The sequence below is a fragment of the Chrysochloris asiatica genome, unplaced genomic scaffold, assembly GCF_000296735.1.
Source record: "Chrysochloris asiatica unplaced genomic scaffold, ChrAsi1.0 scaffold00002, whole genome shotgun sequence".
Taxonomy (NCBI): Eukaryota; Metazoa; Chordata; class Mammalia; order Afrosoricida; family Chrysochloridae; genus Chrysochloris; species Chrysochloris asiatica.
In genome coordinates, this window is record NW_006408520.1 from 30,609,091 (window position 1) to 30,628,556 (window position 19,466).

At 36.9% G+C, this 19,466-nt stretch overlaps 1 pseudogene; it reads left to right on the forward strand.

Annotated features, from left to right (window-relative positions):
• Positions 1-19,190, forward strand: part of LOC102825262 — a 32,931-nt pseudogene extending 13,741 nt beyond the window's left edge.
• Positions 19,191-19,466: the final 276 nt, after the last annotated feature.

Consider the following 19,466-nt stretch of genomic DNA (forward strand, 5'->3'; position numbering starts at 1 on the left):
AAATGGTAAAATTCATCTTTTGTCTTTGGACCTTCAATAAAAACAAATGAAAATGCTAAAAAGAAATGAAATGGATAATAGTATGTTCTTAACGATTGCCTGCATTTTCTTTGGGTTACAGCATTCCCAAGTTATATAAAGAATGGATAAACTGTACGCTACAAAAAAAAAATTATTAACTTTTACTGTTAAAACCATTTGACTTTTTTATAATGAGCTTTTACTATAAAGAGAATATAGGCTCTATAGCTAAAATGTAGTATTTACCATTGACTCCAATTCAGTTTAATTAAAATATTTGCTTTTGAGTTCTTTATTAGATTTTACTGATTTTCCTATAGTAGCCTTATACAATACTTACTATAATAATTGATTTTTAAAGGTATTGTTTTTTTATCTTATTTAATTTTTAAACTGATCATTTATAATAAAATCAACCAGAAAAAAATTAAGTATGTAGGATAGAAGGGCTCCTGGTGATACCATCATTAAAGCACTTGTCTGCTAAAAGGTCCTAACTTCCAGCTCACCAGCCACTACTACTCAAGAGAAAGATGCTTTCATTAAAATTTACAGCCTTAGAAACCCTATGGGCCAGTTAGTTCCATTTTGTCTTATAGGGTAGCAGTGAATCTGAATGAGCTCAGCTGTGATTTTGTGTTAGATATCTAGGGTACATAGATAAATGCCTGTGTTCAGTTTGCTACCATAAAAAATAAAAACTGTAGGGAATCTTTAAAAATTGATATAGCTTCCTGATGTGATACTGTAGGATAAGCACTCAACCACAAGGTCGGTTTGAACTACAAGGTCAGCGGTTCGAAGTCACCAACCACTGTTTGGAAACTCGATGGCATTTAACAACAGACCATCTTGCCTATTAGAGTTTGTTGTTAGTTCTCCATATTGCCACTGACTAGTAAGGCTTAAGCTCTTCTACCTAGAGAGCCTATTTAGTATCCTTGGGTATTTTTTCTCTTCTGTTGGACTGGAATGTGTTTTAATTCCTATTTTTCTTTTTTATAGTTGTACGCAGGTGCTATTCTTGAGGTCTGTGGATGAAAATTGGGGAGGTTCCCTCAAGTCCAAGGTAATGTAAATTTAACTTTTTGAAACTTTGAATTTAGTAATTTCAAATCAACATTTCACAAGAAGTTTCAGTAAATACTCCCAGAAATAAATTTTTAGGATTATGATTTCACAACAACATATGAATCTTTCCCCCACATTTGATTTTGTGGAAGTAGAATTTTTAGCTTAGTAAGTGCTGTAGGATAAGCACTGGACTGAAAGGTTGCTTTGTACCAAAAGGTCAGCATTGAAACTCACCAACTGCTCTTCAGAAACCCTGTACAGGATCACTAAGAGTAGGAACCGACTCAGTGGCACTTAACAAGTTACTCTGGGGGAGTCCTGGTGTGGCGCTGCAGATAATGCACTGGCCCCACAAGCTCAGCATTTCAAACCCATGAGCCACTCCTCAGAAACCCTAGATAGGGTTGCTATGAGTCGGAACCAACTCAGTGGCACTTAATAGTAACAATAAGTTACTTTAGGAGATCTGGTATGGTACTATAAGATAAGCCCTGGGCTGTTAACTACAAAGTCATCGGTTCAAACCCACTGGCCTTTCCTTGGAAACCTTAGAAAGGTTGTTGCTTTGAATTGGAACCAACTCGACAGTACTTAACAGGAGGTTACTTTAAGGACCTGTGGTGGCACTGTAGGATAAGAATTGGGCTACTAATTACAAGGTGTGCAGTTCAAATCCACCAGCCACTTGGCAGAAGGAAATGAGACTTTCTTGCTCACATAAATATTTTTAGTCTCAGAAACCCTGTATAAGGTTACTGTGAGTCAGAATTGACTCCGTGGCAATGGGTTGGTTTGTTGGGTTTCGGTATTTTTGTTTGTTTTAAGTTACTTTAAGAGTCCTGGTAGTGCGGTAGTTAAAATGTATGACTGCTAACCGAAAGATTGGTGATTTGAACCCATCAGCTGCTCTGTGGGAGGATGTGGCCGTCTGCTTTCATAAAAGATTACATCCTTGCAGTTCTGCATAGTGACCCTAGAAGATCACTGAGTCAGAATCAGCTCCACAGCAGTGGGTTTAGTTTTTAGTTTGATAAGTTACATTAAGCAAATTATAAGAAATTTAAATTGAAAATACAGCAAGGTGAACCTTTCCTTTGCCAGATGTAAATAAAATTGCTTTAAATATTTAAACAACCCACAATTATAGTATGTTTTAAGGTTGATTGGTGTACATGAAAATCCTAAACAACAGTTGTATTGGAAGTAAATCAAAAACAGAAACAAAAACCCACCGTCATCAAGTCGATTCTGACGCATAGCAACCCCTGTGGAACATAGAACTCTGCAAACAGCCTTATCTTTCTCCCCAGGAGCAGCTAGGGAGTTTGAACCACTGACTTTATGGATAGCATCCCAACATTTAATCATTAACTGCCTGCATTCATTTAAGTGAGAGTTGTTTTTAAGTGCCATCAAGTCAGTTCTGACTCATAGCTCTCTGTATAAGATCTCTAAGCAGCCACTGAGTCCTAGTGTGGCACTGCTAGATAATGCGCTGGACCGCAAGGTCACTTTGAGCCACAAAGTCAGCAGTTCAAACCCACCAGGCTTGTGTTTGATATCTAGGGTTCCTCGGAAACCCTACCCTACATGGGTCACTATGGGTCGCAACTGACTTGATGGCATTTGACACAACTGGCCTTTCAGTTAGCAGTTCAGTGCTTATCCTCCAGAGCCACCCAGGACCTGCCCAGAATGACAAATTGTCCAAAAGAGAATTAATTCCCATAGAATTTGGGTCGCAAAAGAGACTGTGGAAGAGGAAATCATACTGTATATCGTCACAGGGCCTTTTAAGGATAAACATATGACAGGATGGTAATGAAAGTGTTCTCTTTTCAGTAAAGGCAAATAGTAATGGACCTTGGCCTCTCAAAAAAAAGATTGACTAATGTTTTGTCTTCTGTCCTTGCATGTCATTTAAGAGTCAGTTTTATGTAACAGAACTTGGCTGAAAGCAGTAAAGTTTTTATTTTAAAATTGAAATGCTTCAGTGAACTTTTTATATATGTCTTTTTCATTGTTTTAGTTTTTGCTGACTTTCTCATGATTTAGTTCCTTATTTACCTGATAGCAAGAGGATTTTTTTTATAAAATTGACTGATTTAGCACATACCTTTTATTGCTGACCGTGAATTGTGTATAATAAAAAATTGCTCATTTTGGCGCAGAAATGTAATGGAGTAATTTGACTTAGGGACGTTTTATATGAGGCTCACATAAGCAGATAGCACAGTTAATGAAATTTATTCTTTGTTAGAATAAGCACATATTCTGTTGTAGCACAGAAAATCACTTCTACTTATGCTTGGGGTTAAAAATCCCTACTTTGCGTGACTTTTTCGAGTCGGTTTTGACTCCTAGCAACCCTGTATAGAGTTTCCAAGGCTCTAGAACTTGATAGGAGCAGAAAGCTTTCATCTTTCTTCCATGGAGCAGCTGATAGATTGGAACTGCTGACCTTGTAGTTAGTAGCCCAGCTCATAACACCTACGCTAGCTACCAGGGCTCCTTAGCAAATAGCAGACATTTAGAGTATGAGCTTTAGCTATTAAAACTTAGCTTAAAAAGGAAGCTGCTCAGATTTTAACCATGGCTAAGGACTTTTGAAATGATGTAGTACCCGGAGATACTATGAAAGAAAGATCTGGCAAATCTACTAAAAATTCATCATTGAAAGTGGAGCACCATTCTCCTCAGACACATGTGAATTCGATTTTTCTTTTTCTTTTTTTTTTAACATACACTAGTATTTTTATTTATAGCTTCACTTTTTATATGCTATATGATTGAAAAAAAGAGACAAGTCCATTAAAATAAGCACAAATCTAGTTATTTTGCATACAGTATATAAAGATGTTCCATGTTTTCTCACAATGTCCCTGGCATTTCTCTAGTATTCATTATTTTCTTCCTAGACATCTCATTTCATGCTGTGTCCAACTGAAAAGAAATGAGCATATTTTTTAAGATGTTTCATTTCAAAAAGCAACAGCTACATCTCTCTTGGGGTTTCTAGTTACTACCTAGGCAGTGGATAAATTTGCGTTTGGTGATGAACAATAAAAAAAAAGGTTTAGCTGGCAAAGAAAGAAATGTAAAATGTCACAAGCCTTTAGAAGCACCTCTGCTGCCCTTTCTGTGCAGTCTATCAAATAACTAAGTGTACACATCAAGGGACAGTCTGCTGCCACAAGTTTGCTTGCCAGTGTGACCCATTTCGGCCTTAGGTTAGGGTGTGTATTTCATCTCTGTGGCTGGGCTTGAGGCAGAGTAGTACTTACAGAGTTAGGCCCTCCTACACTGCACCAGTCACCTGGCACCCACATGCCTGCATGTGTCTGTGCACACAGTTGCACAAAGTTCCATTTCTGAAAGATGCTAGATCATCCTTAAAGAAGTCTGACAAAAGTCTCCCATTCTTTGTAAAGTACGTTTTGGAGGTGGGGGTAGGAACAATCGGCATTCATCTTTTTTTGCTCTGGGGGCATGTACATGTAGATGTTGTGATGTGCTGTGGAGTCGGTTCTGACTCAGTGAATTTAGATTTGATTCAATGGCAGCTGGTTAAGATAGCAATGAGAACATTGGTTGATTCTCTCACCTTCCACAAAGGAGACCCAGGTTTGACTCCTGGTCAGTACACCTCATGAAACCCCTATGAATCACCACGCTCTGATCCACAGATGTGCTGTGAAACAGGACAGCAATTCATTCCATTGTACTTGGGATTACCATGAGTCAGGAACTGGCTGACAGCTACAAGGAGACAGCAAATATATTTTCACTTCTCATACCATCTATAATTGATAGTGATACCTAGGAGTATGATGCAGCTTTCCAAAAAGTACTGACTCATTAGCATTTTCTTTGTCAGTTTCTTTATTTACGAAATGGGTTACAGATGGGATAAATTTGGGTAATACCTACCATATGGGAGTATCTTGAATGTTAAATTATATTGCATGTAAATCATGTAGTATATGCTTGGCACCAGCAAATATAGAGTAAATCAATTCATTTTTTTATAAATATTTATTGAATACTTACTGTTTGTCAAGCACTACTCTAGCATGAAGGATATTAAGTGGTTGTTATGTACCGTTGAATCAGTTCTGACTCATTGCAACCCTGTATAAGGTTTCCTAGGAGTGACTGGTAAGCTTGAACTGTCGATCTTGTTGTTGAAATCAACTGCAGTCCACAGGACTCCATATTAAATGGTAGCATTGTTATTACTGAGGAGCCCTTGTGGTGTTTTGATTAGGCACTCAGCTGCTAACCAAAAGGTCAGATGGTCGAACCTACCAACCACTCCCCAGAATGATGTGGCAGTCTGCTTCCATAAAAATTTACAGCCATGGAAATCTTATGGGACAGTTCTAGTCTGTCCTCTAAAGTTGCTATGAGTTGGAATCAACTCAACAATAAGGGGTTATTGTTGTTACTATACATAATAAGCATTAGTTGCATCATGCATTTGTTGTTAAGTGCCATCAAGTTGGTTCCAACCCATAGCAACCCTGTGTAAGTTTTTTGAGGAGCAGCTGGTGAATTTGAACTGCTGGAATTTTATGTTCACAATCCATTGCTGATCCTACAACGCCACACCACATCAAGCATTTAGGCATAATGCTTGGTAAAGCGGAGGGTCAGCAAAAAAGAGGAAGACCTCCAATGAGATGGACTGGCACAATGACAACAGCAGTGGACTCAGGAGTAGCAACAATTATGAGGTTGGCACAAATCAGCAGTGTTTCGTTCTGTTGGGCATAAGGTCACTATGAATCGATACCAACTCGACAGCTCCTTACAAGTAACAACAAGCTTCAAATTTTCATTTTTTACTCTCTATATTTTTAATTGAAGCCTCTAGCAAATCGTTATCCAGAAGGATTACAACTACTTCTTATCTGGTTTACCTGCCTTATTCCGCCTTCTTAACTTCCATCGTCTTTACCATATAAATTACCAAAAAGACCTTTTCCATAGAGGCATATCTGAAGGCATGGCTCTCTTGCTAAAAAGTGCTTTATAGTTTCCTATCACATCCTGAATAAATATCAAATTCAATAGCATCACAGATAAGACCCCCGCATTATGGCTTTTTTCTAGGTTCACCTCAAAGCAGCTATATAGAACAATTTGAAGTTCTTTGAACTCTAACCTCTGTGCGTGAATTGTATGCTTTTCCTGACATGTGTCCCTACCTAATTCTTGTGGCAAACTCTTATTCATTCAGAATTAAATTAAAACATTGTTTTTCTGTACCCTTTGGATGATGCTCTCTATTGGATAAAAGTTTTTACTCTTCTCCTTTTAATATTTTAATGTTTTTGTCTTACCTATTTTTCCTACTAAACTGGGAACTACTTAAAGCCTGGAATCGTTTAATTTTTCATCAATATATGCATAATCTATCTACCACTGCACCTTATATTAAGAAGAATTCAAATGTTTATTCAATGGGTGAATAGATTAAATTAATCTAATTCAAGAACTACGTCTACTTTTCACAAATGGTTCTATGGTATAAAGGCCATATACATTTATGGGTTTCAATCATTCCTTCTCTGACTTTATTACTCTGACTTGAGGGGGGGCAAGCTTTTTTGTTTGTCCTTCATTATTGTACTTTGTATCACCCCAAACGCTTTTATTTAACTGGACCTTTCCTGTATTTTCTTTGAACTTTTAAATTGTCTTTATGATGATCTAAATGTTTTATAGTTTTATACACTAGTTAATTTATTTTAAAAGTAGTCTTTTTTGAGGTTGCTTTATTAAAACAGTTGAGAATTCAGTTTTTTATTGCTGCTGTTGCTGTTCACTTTATATTATTGTTTCAGGGTATCGTATGACATTTAGAATCTGTTCTGTTTCAGGTGTATTTATTTGTAATTAATAAGAAAACATCTAATTAGTCATCAGTGTAACTTCATGTTATAGTTCATAAATCTTAAACCATTAGAATCAAATCTTAAAGTCAGCATAGTATATATTGTATAGCTACTTTAGTATGGTCAAAGGTTACATTATTACTAATCAACTATATTTTGTTACATATTTTTGTGTAACCTCAAGACATATTATATATTCTCTCCTCTCTGTCCCCAATTTTACTCTTTGGAACAAGGAGGAATATAGAAGGTTTGGTGGGGTTTTTTCTTAATGCTCTTATTAATTAGTTCTGAAAATCCTCTTGAAATGTAAGATTTCACTAAGAATCCCATGACTTTCTAAGTTGTGTGTGAAGCAAAACTTGTATCTTCTAAGAAGCTGCACAAATAAAATGATGGTTAGAAGCATTTAACCTGGTTGTCGATTTTTTTTTAATCACTTCTGTGTATTTGTTCACACATTAAAAATGTTATTTACAAAACTGACTTTATAACTTAAATAAGTTAAGTGCTATCAGTTCCAACTCATAGTGACATAGTGACCCTCTATAGGGTTTCTGAGACTATAAATGTTTGTGGGAGCAGAAAACCCCATCTTTCTCCCAAAGAGCGACTGGTAGGCTCAAATTGCCAACCTTGTGGTCAGTCCAGTGCTTACCCTATAGAGCTACTGTGCTCCAACTTATATAATTATCTAAATAATTAAATAGCAATTTGTATAAGAAATTTATTAGAAATCAAATTGATCGTAACTAATTGAAAATAAGTTACCTTTATGAGGTATTTTTGCACAGTTGTAAACTTCAACCCTTCCTATATGATCAGAACCCAATTTTTATTTTTGAGTTTCTTTTAGAGGGCTATTATTACTATCGAGTCCTGGTGTGGCACTGTGGGTTAATGCGCTGGACTACAAAATTGGTTTGAACCACAAGGTCAGTGGTTCAAGCTCACAAGCCACTCCTCAAACCCCTACACCAGATTACTGTGAGTCAGCACTGACTTGACAGCACTTACCAACAACATAACAACAATCAATTTCTCCTAACTATGCTAAAAAAAAGTCTAAAATTATTGTAATAATGAATTGAATCATCATTATTATATCATTGTTCAGTTTTCTCTAGGTTGTCTAGAGTTTTACATCATCTTTCAAGATGGTATAAAAGATGCCATTTTTGTCCATAATGAATAGCAAAAAGAAGGTAGACAAAAAGTTTTAAATACAGCTTAAAATTTGTATCCTCAATCACACTAGCTATTTCTTAAAGCTTGGGAGCATCAATGTCAAGCAGAACAAATACAAACTATTTCCACTGTCACAGAAAGTTTTATTGGACAGCTTTACTATAGACATTAATGATGATGGTTAAATTGATCATATAAGCAAAATCTGAGACTGTGAAATCTCACTTGTTGGAGCCCTGGATGACTTTTCTTAACATGAAGAATCAGTGAGTGAGCAATATATTTCTGAACACAGAATCAAAATCGGTATTCTCATGTAGTTAGTCATTTAATAGGAAGGATTTCATCACAAAACAGTATACAGCAAGAATCCAAATTATGGAACTGTATTCTTTCAACTTTTATGTTTATATACCAAAATTTATTTGATACAGTTTGTAAATGCACAAATGTTGAAGGCAGATTTGTGTACAAAGGTAATTGGGAAAAAATAAACAATGTTGTTATTGTTAAGTGCTGTGAAGTCAGTTCCAACTCATAGCGACAATGTGTAGGATCTCCGAGGGGTGATTATCTTACAGTGCTATATCATTCTTGTTAGGGTACCTTTAAAAAGAAAGGATAATTTTTGTTTCATAGAACAAAAACAATATGAGGTCAGAGCTAAAAGAAAAAAATAGTTAAAGTGCACATATTCCCATATCATTGAAGCTTTGCAACACATTTATGGAATTGCTGCTCCAAATAAAACAATTTTTAGGTACATCAAACATTTTAAGGGAGCCACGTTAACACTGTAGGATAAGCACTGGACTTCAAACCACAAGGTTGTCAGCAGTTCTAGACCACAGACACTCCGTGGGAGAAAGATGAGGCTTTCTGCTTCCGCAAAGACTTAAAGCCTCAGAAACCCTATAGAGTCACTGTGAGTCAGAACTAGCTCAATGACACTTAACAATAACAAACATTTTAATGGTAGGTTGGGAAGATCTCAAAGATGAGTCAAGAGGTGGAAGACCTTGAGCCTCGATGAATAAAGAAATTGTGGCTGAAGTCCAGAAACTGGTGAAAGAAGACCATGGGATTACCATTGATGTGATAGCTACTAAAGTTGCTTCTGCATTTTCAGTTTTAAGGGAACATCTCAGCCTCAGCAAGCTTTTGGTATTATAGGCACCAAAAGCATTGTGTGATGACGTGTCTCAAAGAGCTGGTCTTTCCATCAGTCATTTAAGTAAAATTGCAGCAAATAAACTCAGTTTATGGAACAAATTATAACAGTTACTGATGATGAGTCTTGGATGTACCAGTAAGATCCAGAGAGCAAAGTCTAATCATAATAGTTGCTTCTGAGGGGATCTGCTGGGCCAGTTAATTCAAGGCAGAGAGGTCAGCTCAGGTTATGGTAACTGTTTTCTGGGACTCTTAAGAGGTAATCTTGATAAAAGGACACAAGGTAACCACAGGGACTTATTAGGAAGACGTTTTAAGAAAATTGAAAATTACATTGGTAGAAAAAAGACCAGGAAAGTTGTGCAGTTTTTTTCCACCATGACAATGTACCTGCTTATTTTTCGAGATAGTAAGGACTGTCCTCTGAAAATTTCATTGAGAAATCTTACCATTCACCCCACAGCCCTGATCTTGTTCATTCAGACTTAACGCAAAGAATATGAAAAGAAAGGCAATTTAAGTCCCTCAAGGATGGCCAGAACTACTGTTTTGATTACATGTAAATAAAAAGCTCAGATCAGAATTCTTTTGGAAAATGTTAGAGAGAGAGAAACACAGCATTCAGAAGTATATAGACCTCGATGGAGGATGGGTCGAGAAACAATAGCTTCACATTTTGATATTTCTGTTTAATAAAGGTTTGTATGATTTTGTAAGGAACCCTGGTGGTGCTGTGGGATAAGCATTGGACTGTCACTCACCGGCTGCTCCGATGGAGACAGATGAGGCTTTCTGCTCCCGTAAAGATTTACAGCCTCAGGAACTCTACCCAGGGTCACTGACAATCAGAATCGACTAGATGACAGTTGTGGGGTTTGGTATGATTTTGTAACAATACTATTTGACTTATTTTAAACCAGGAAAATAAAGAATAAATGTTTGCATTTGGTATGTTTAAATTCTCATAATTTCTAATACAGTTTTACCCCACTTTCCTTTTATTCTTTTGTAAATTCAGCCATAGAATTATTTTTAAATACAATTTAAAATACAAAATACGATAAAAAATTTAAAGGGTTTACTGGATCCAGACAGGTAAGTTGCTAAGTGCCATCGGGTCGGTTATGATTCATAGCAACACTGTATAGGGTTTCTGAAGAGCATCTGGTGAGCTTGAACCGCCGACTTTGCAGTTCAAACCGACCTTGAAGTCCAGCGCATTAACCCACACAGCACTACACCAGGACTCCCAGACAGTTAAGTAATGGTGACTATTTTTCCTGGGATTATAAGCATTAATATATTTCAGCTATTCTCCTCTAGAATCTTTCTAAAGAAAAATATGCCTCTTGAAAGGGTGCCCAAACCCATCATTTCTTCTCCTTGACTTCATTTGCTATTTGCATATTTAATGACTCATTGTGCCATGGAGCACATGATTACAGTGTGTGAATGTGATGTCAGTAAATTAGAAAAATAGTACAAATAGCAATACTATGTATTCAAATAATGGTCTTTCTGTAAAGTTTTTTTTTTTTTTTTTTTTTTTTTTCACTATCATGATTTTGCTTAAGATTTGTGAAATGAAAATGTCCCCTCAATCATAAATGAGCCAAGCTAAATATTTGCACTGAGAAATTAAATACAGACTTGTACTATGGTTCATTTCCTGACTGGCTGAAGATCAACAAGTCTATGGTGGTTGGTAGTTATGTGCCATGGATTTCCAACTCATAGCTACCCAGTATATAGTTTTTCCGAGGCTGTAAATCTTTATGGGAGCAGAAAGCCTCACCTTTTTCCTGCGGAGCAGCTGGTAGGTTCAACCTGCTACCTTATGGTTAGCAGCCCAACTCGTAATCCACTACGCTACCAGAGCTCCTAACAAATACTATAATACTGTACCTCTGTTGGAAATATTTTTATCATACTTAACTCCATTTACTTTCTCTGGAAAAATATTTGGAATTAATTTTAGTTCTATTTTGACTATTCTGAATTGTCAAATTTTAGACATAAATTGTTTGAAGTAGTAAGAGATAAAATTACTTTGAATTCTTTAGAATCATATTAAATAAATGACAGTTTTATGTTCAAGTTACATGTATAAATGTAATTTGTTGTTGTTGTTAAGTGCCGTTGATTCAGTTCCAACTCATGGCAACCCTGTACAGGGTTTCCGAGGAGTGGCTGGTGAACTTGAATCACCGACCTTCTGGTTCAAACCAACCATGCAGTCCAGCACATTAACACAGTTCTCCTCAAATGTTACACCTTAATTTTTTGCCTGTACTTTTTATTACCCCAACATAGATACTGCCCTTCTTCTGAACTCAGATTGCTTATTATCTTATGTAAAATTGACATTATTTGGGGTTTCTTTTTTAATCTGTTTATTTGTTGCAAACTGCTAAACAGAGTAGTACGTTGCCTGAAGTTAAAGACTTAATTTTCTTAACATTCTCACATCATGTTGCTATGAAGATATAATAGCTACTCAAATATCTGTTAAATGATTAATTTATCCAACAACATTCTTGAAAGAGATGGAAAAATCAATTACAAACTTTATATGGAAAGGAAAGAGACCCAGGATAAGCAAAGCACTGCTTAAGAAGAATAAGATTGGAAACCTCTCACTCCCCGACTTCAAAATTTACTACATGGCTACAGTGGTCAAAACAGCTTGGTACTGGTACGATGAAAGATACATAGATCAATGGAACAGAATCGAGAATCCAGAAATTAACCCATCTACATACAGCCAAATGATTTTTGACAAAATACCTAAATATATCACATGGGGAGGTGATAGTCTCTTCAACAGATGTTGCTGGCAGAACTGGAAAGTGATATGCAAAAAGATTGAAACAAGACCTTCACCTTAACACCTTATACAAAAACCAACTTAACATGGACTAAATCCCAGAATTATGAAGGCCATCAATGAAAAACTAGGGACAAATGTGAGGGCACTAATTCAGGGAAACATTTTGAAAACTACACAAAATGCATGAGTGGGACATACTAAAAATTAAAAATTTATGTGGATCAAAAGACTTCACCAGAAGAGTAAAAAGGGAACCCACAGAATAGTAAAAAATCTTTTGCAATGATACATCAAACAAGGGACTCATTTCTAAAATATATAGGAAACTACACTTCTACGAGAAAAAGACAAATAATCCAATTAAAAAATGGGCGCAGGACATGAGCAGACACTTCACCAAGGAGGAGATCCGGGCAGCCAACAAACATGAAGAAATGTTCATGATCACTAGCCATTAGAGAGAAGCAAATTAAAACAACCATGAGATATCATCTCACACCAGCAGTAACAGCAAAGATCAAAAAAATAGAGGGCAATAAATGCTGGTGGGGATGTGGAGACACTGAGACATTGCTGCATTGCTGATGGGATTGCAAAATGATCCAACCTCTCTGGAAAGCAAGATGGCAGTTCCTCAGAAGGTTGTGAATATAGAAATACCTTATGATCCAGCAATTCTTCTACTTGGTATTTACCCACAAGAAATACAAACCATAACGCAAGTTCATATGTGCACACCAATGTTCACAGCAGCACTATTTACAATAGCAAAAAGATGGAGACAGCCAAAGTGCCCATCAACTGAAGAATGGATAAACAAACTGTAGTATATACACACAATGGAATATTTTGCTACCTTGAAGAATAACAAGAAAGCTGCAAGCCATTGCATAACATGGATGAACCTTGAGGACAATATGTTGAGTGAAATTAGTCACAAAAGGAGAAATACTGCATAGGACCACTACTGTAAAATACTAAGAAAAGGAACCCATACTAAAGTGGGGGAGGATTCTTTGCTGGTTACTGGATGTGAGGGGAGGGAGGGGAAGGTGGAGCACAGGATAGGGAATAGACACAGGATAGTTTGGGTGCTGGGGAGGGGGGCAGTATACAAGAAGCAGGGGGATGGGAGAACAATTAGGCAGGTTTGCATGGGCTAAGTGGGACAGAGGTAAATACCGATGTATGCAAAACCTTGAAACAACAGGGCTCTGGGATTGAGACATGGTTGGAATGGGGAAAAGGGGAGAAATAAAATAATGTTAAGATGTTTTGGCTGTCTTTTGAATCTTGGTTTCCCTTACTATAAAATAGACACTTGAGGGGGAGAGAAAGGAATAGCCAGAAATATCACCATAGAAAGCTTGTAAGTCCGTCTTATGCCTGTAACTGATTGGAACACTTAAAATGGGGCTACAATGTGCTTGGTGAGGGAGGCTTCCTGCGGAGCCTCTACATTACATAAGACCATAGGTGGAATTCTGAACAGCATCCAGAATCTTCAGAGGTGGGAAATTTCCACTTGATAGGACAAGCAGACCAGCCGGGAATGGCTAGAAGAACAGAAGATCCTTCCTGAAAGAAAGACCTACACGAAAAATACAAAATATAGGCAGACCAACTGATTACTACGAGAACAAGCAAGTTGCTCGCCCAGGAGACATCAAGGCACGTGGTCGGGTCCCCTCAAAACAAAACCCCTTTCAAGACTAAGACTCAATGGAATACACACTCTGATTGGTGACCATTTTCGTCACCAATAAGGGGAAGTGAGGGAAAAACAGCAATGAAGCTGCGAGCTAAACCCTACAATGTTCAATAGATTCCTGTGAGCCCAGGTGGAAACCTGGTTGGCCAGCAGTGTTGCAAGACCTGGGACTCTTGGGCCCAGAGTCAGTGACATAGCCACAGAGGACTAGAGTGGAGAGTGAAGTGTCCAGCTGATAAGGAGCGAGGGCATATGCACAAGAACACTCACACTTGCAGATAATACCCACTTGACCTGGCTTCAATGACTGGCTGATCAAAGCTCAAGTAGAAGAAGAGAGAGGAGGAAAAAAAGAGTAATCTGATAGAATTTGATGAACCTGACCTACACTTATGGATGCAGTAGCTCAAAAGAGAAGAGAGAACAAATCTTTACAGTGAGGATCATTCCCACCACCCCACCCCCCATACACAGAGTAGACAGGGATGGGCAACTTGGACATTGGCTACCCAAAATGGGGGTTGGGAGCTACAAAGGCAAGAAGTGACTGGCTTACAAGCTTTCAAGAGGAAACCTAGATTCAGAGGGCATCGAGGAAGGTAGAATCTCCACTGAGTAGTATCCAGTCTGTCTAGGTGGGGCTGATGAAAGGAGATGCGGATTGGTCTCTTGTGATACAGTAGTGAATAATTTTTATCAGGACTGGTTGTAAAAGTTGGAAATGTAAAGGTAGATGTTTTGTAGCAAAAGGAGGGGAGTGATTAACTTTGCAGTCTAGGAGTGGAGGTTCCTGGGACTATCAAGGGAGAAGAGCGGAGAGCGAGAACCCCCTACCCAGAGAGGATGACATGGAAAGATGGAGCAGCTGGGGACTTTAGAACCAGAGAGGGAGAGGGGCTGTGTTCTGATGACTGTTGGGGAGGGGGTGGGCAGGCTTACAGGGTATACCCTTTGGTTGGTTGGTGTTGCATGGATGGGATTGTAACCATGGCAATGAAACGATATAGGATGAATGTAAAACTAATATTCTCCCATGTAAACCATCACATAATTCACAATAAAACATTTTTTAAAAAGATTAATTTATTGCATGCAAAATGTGATTTGCTACTATGTCAGAAATTTAACAGATATTTCCCTCTTTCAAAATTAGGAGGCTTATGGAATCTGTTTTTAGCATAGAGAAAAGAGCTGATACAGTCATTAGTGACTCATCTTCCTATTCCTTTTTAATTTGTTCATTCATTCCAGCCTGTGAAAACTCTGTTGAATGAATGAAAATTGTTAGATGTGCTAGCTTCTATTACAAATACAAAGAAGTATAAGAATAGGACCAGAGAAGTTTCTTCTATAGCAGGAAAGAAAGTAAACAGACACAGTTCATTGTGGTGTGTTGTTTTACACAGGTGTGCATATAGCATTTGCTAAAGAGATGGCTTAAAATGCAGTAGGATACCAGGAGCATTTTCATTTGGGTGTTCAGAAACTCTGCAGAGAAATGACATTTTACCAAATCTGAAAGAATAAAGCTAATAGAGTACAATCTAATAAGCCAAAATAATATTAATCAGTTTTATTGTAAACCAAACTTCATAAAGATTAGATGGAAGGTCTGAGTCTCTTCCAACAAGTCCTCAAACAAAACAAAAAGAAAAACTTACTTATCTTTTTATTCTATATGTAAATATGTTAGGATGACCTTAATATGTACATTCTAATAGTTGTAAGATGTTAAATTATTAATCTACTGTTGTTAAAATGCCTTCTAGTTGGTTCCATTTCAATAGCGACACTATAAAGGGTTTCCACACAACAGCTGGTGATTCAGACTCCTTGCATTTGAGTACTTACCCTACAGCTCCACACCAGGACTTCATTAATCTCCTTGTTGTTGTTCAGTGCCATCGAGTGTATAGGGTCTCTTGAGTAGCAGCTGGTAAGCTTGAACCACTGACCTTGCAGTTCAAACCAACTTTGCAATCCAACCCATTAACCCACAACGCCATACCAGGACTCCAATCTACTGGTGGTGGTGGTGGTTATGTGCCATGGAGTCAGTTCTGACTCATAGCGACCCTGTACAGGGTTTCCGAGGCTGTAAATCTTTACAGGAGCAGACAGCCTCATCTTTCTCCCGCAGGACAGCTGGTAGTTTCGAACTGCTGACCTTGCAGTTCGCAGCCCAATTCCTAGCCACTACCCTAATAGAAACGCCTGACTTTATTTTAGAAAATTTTATGACCAAGTTGTAACTTGGTTATTTCTGTGCTTAATTTCTACAATTCACCATAGCACAGCTCTTTTCCCTACCCAAACTGGAATTGGCTTTTTTTGCGCTTTGTGGCTAAGTGAGAGTACCTCATTGTTTAATTTGCCACTTATATGCTTTTTGTGATATTTGAGCATTGTTTCATGTGCTTTTTAACCACTTGTATGTATATTTGTGCATTGCAGATCTATATACTTAGTCCATTTCACTGTTGTTTGTTTTTTAATAATGTATAAGAGACCTTTAACATATTAAGCCTTTGAGGATTTCTTCATGTATATTAAAGGGTTTTGTTTGTTTGGGAGGAGGGGTGTTGTGTTTGTTTTTTCTTCAGTTTTTTACTTTTAATTTTATTTATGTTGCCGTTTTAACTGTCCTGAAATTCCTGCTTTTATCAAATGAAATTAAACATTTCTTTTAGGGCCATGCTTATGGAAAATATTTTATATTCCATATTCATTTGGCATTCTGGTGTGGCGCTGTGGGTTAATGCACCAGACTGCAAAGCTGTTTGAACTGCAAGGTCGCAGTTCAAGCTCATCAGCTGCTACTTGGAAACTCTTAACAGGGTCGCTATGGTTCGGAATCAACTCGACAGCACTTAACAACAACATATTTATTTACGTTTTCTATGTTAATATGCTGTGGTAGTATTCCAAACCTCGCCACTGTGATACTTATCACGAGTATAATTTTTAGTTGTATGATTATTTATTCAACATTTTTCTTCCTCACCGAATTATAAACTCCAAGAGAATACGAGTTATGTCTGTTGTATGGTTTGCCTTTATATGGCAAGTAGTAGTCAATAAATATTTGTTAAATCAGTTTAGCATTTTAGTTGATTTAGATTTTATTTAGATATAAGGAATGACCTATTTATTTCTTTCCGTTGTCTTACACATTACTCTTACAGATGAGCTTTGCTATCTCAATTGCTAAAAAAAAAAAAAAAAAAAAAAACATTGGAATTGGTTAATTTGAAACAATGTGTTAAAATATATAGTTTTCTCATCCCAAAACATGGTTATGTTTTTGCAGTTGTATTTGTTTTCCTTAATTTTTCCATTTGGGGCCAGAGTATTTCATTTGTTATTTCTACATTTCTATTTTTCTTTTGGTTTTTGTGCCTACTTGGTGTGTGAAAATAAACAATTCATCTCTCTCTCTCTCTCTCTCTTTTGTTTTTTCTTTTAAGCTTTCGTCAGGAGTGATAAGCCCAAACTATTTAGAGGACTACAAATCAAGGTATGGTTGATTTTAATGGAATCTCTTTATTCCAATGTTAATTTCTTTCTTTTCTTGATAAAAATAAGTGAAATTTAAAGGAACTTTTTTTTAATTTTTGTACAAAGGTTGATCGGAAATGTTTAAGTATAATTATTGATTTCTTAGCTTACAGGGAATATAATTAAGGGACAATTTTTCCTTAAAACTCAGGTTATTCTGTGTTCAGTTAGCATAATGTTTAGTTGTTTTTAAATGTTAGAGTTTGTAATTGATACGATGCTAACTGAAGCCCATATCTTAATTTTAATAATGTTGTTGTAAAGTGCTGTCCAGTAGGTTCCAACTCATAGCGACTCTGTATAGGGTTTCTGAGGAGTGGCTGGTGAATTTGAACCACCAATCTTGTGGTTCAAACCAACGGTCTGGTGCATTATCCCACAGCAACACACAAGGACTCCAATGTTACTAATTGTTGTTGTTGTTGTTAAGTGCTGTTGAGTCGATTCCAACCCATAGTGACCCTGTTTTGAGTTTTAGGATTAAATGTTTACTAACTTCAAAGCTAACATGGATAATTATTTATCTAGGCCTCTTAAATCCCAGTGCCAGTAGTAAGATGTCTCTGAGCAAGACAAAGTACATGCCTCACCTTATATTTCTAAACCCCCACAAATGGTGGAGTCCTGGTGTGGCACTGTGAGACAAGCACTGGATTGGTAACCACAAAGTTCATAGTTCAAACTCACTAGCCACTCAAGGGAATCCCTATACAAGGTTGCTATGAGTTGGGACCAACTCGAAAGCACTTACTAACAACAGTACATCAAAACTTGCCTCCTGTCTAAACCCAGAAGGTCTAGAAAACTGGTACATAATATCAAGTCAATTCCAACCCATAGCGACCCTGTATAAGGTTTCCAAAGAGCAGCTGGTGAGCCTGACCCACCGACCTTGCAGTTCACACGACTTTGCAGTCTTACGTATTAGCCCATAGCGCCACTCCAGGACTCCCGGAAGACATTTTAGGAGATCCGTATACCTAATTATTTAGTTAGTAGTTCTGCTTTAATTTATAATGGAATGTTCTATCTTTTAACAAATAGGATCATATTTGTTGTCATATTTACTGAGGGAATTACTCAGAGCTGTCTGATAAATAACTGGACTCAATTTCAAGAATCCTTCCCAATTCTAGACTGATTATAGCAAACTCATTAGATTTCTTAAACCAAGGCTAATTTAATACCCATAGTGGAATCCTGAGTCTAATCATTTATTTGCATAGCATGTTTCAGCATTGCTCATTACAACATCATTCTCTCTTGTCAATTAATTTTGAACTGGTCTGTTTCCTACATTGGATTTTAAGTTCATTTGAGAGCTTGAAAACACCATGTACATAATAAATATTTATTACACTCAATAATAAATTTAAGACTCCATTAAACTTTTGATGCCAACAAGTGTTTTTCTTTTAAATGTAAAATGTGATTTAAAAAAAAACTATTTGCAAAACTCCCATTAAATATTTACCTAAAAGACTTCTCTAAGACCTGGTGATTCTGATATTGTGTTTGAAAGTGTTTTTATTACCATTCCATTTAAGGAAGTTGCTTTTTTTTTACTTTGGTTGAGGCTGAAAAGGTTCTTTCTTTCTTGTAGTATGTTCGTGGTTCAGACCCTGTACTGAAGCTTTTGGACGACAATGGGAACATTGCTGAAGAACTGAGCATCCTCAAATGGAACACAGACAGTGTAGAAGAATTCTTGAGTGAAAAGTTGGAACGCATATAAATCTTGATTTGATTTCATCCTACCCTTTTGTTATCTTTCTAAATGAAATATTGCAGTACCTAGAAAATAATTTTGTTTTTGCTTCCTACCATTGATCAATCTTTGACTGTGAGGCATTGAACATCTAATTAGAAGTTGAAGTAGCAGCACAGCCCATAATACCTAATGAGTTGGCAAGCTTAGCAAAACCCATTTTTTATAAATTTCTATCCTCTTCCATTTGTTGATACTACTAACTAAATGCTTTGTAACAGACTTGTGGTTAATTATGCAAAT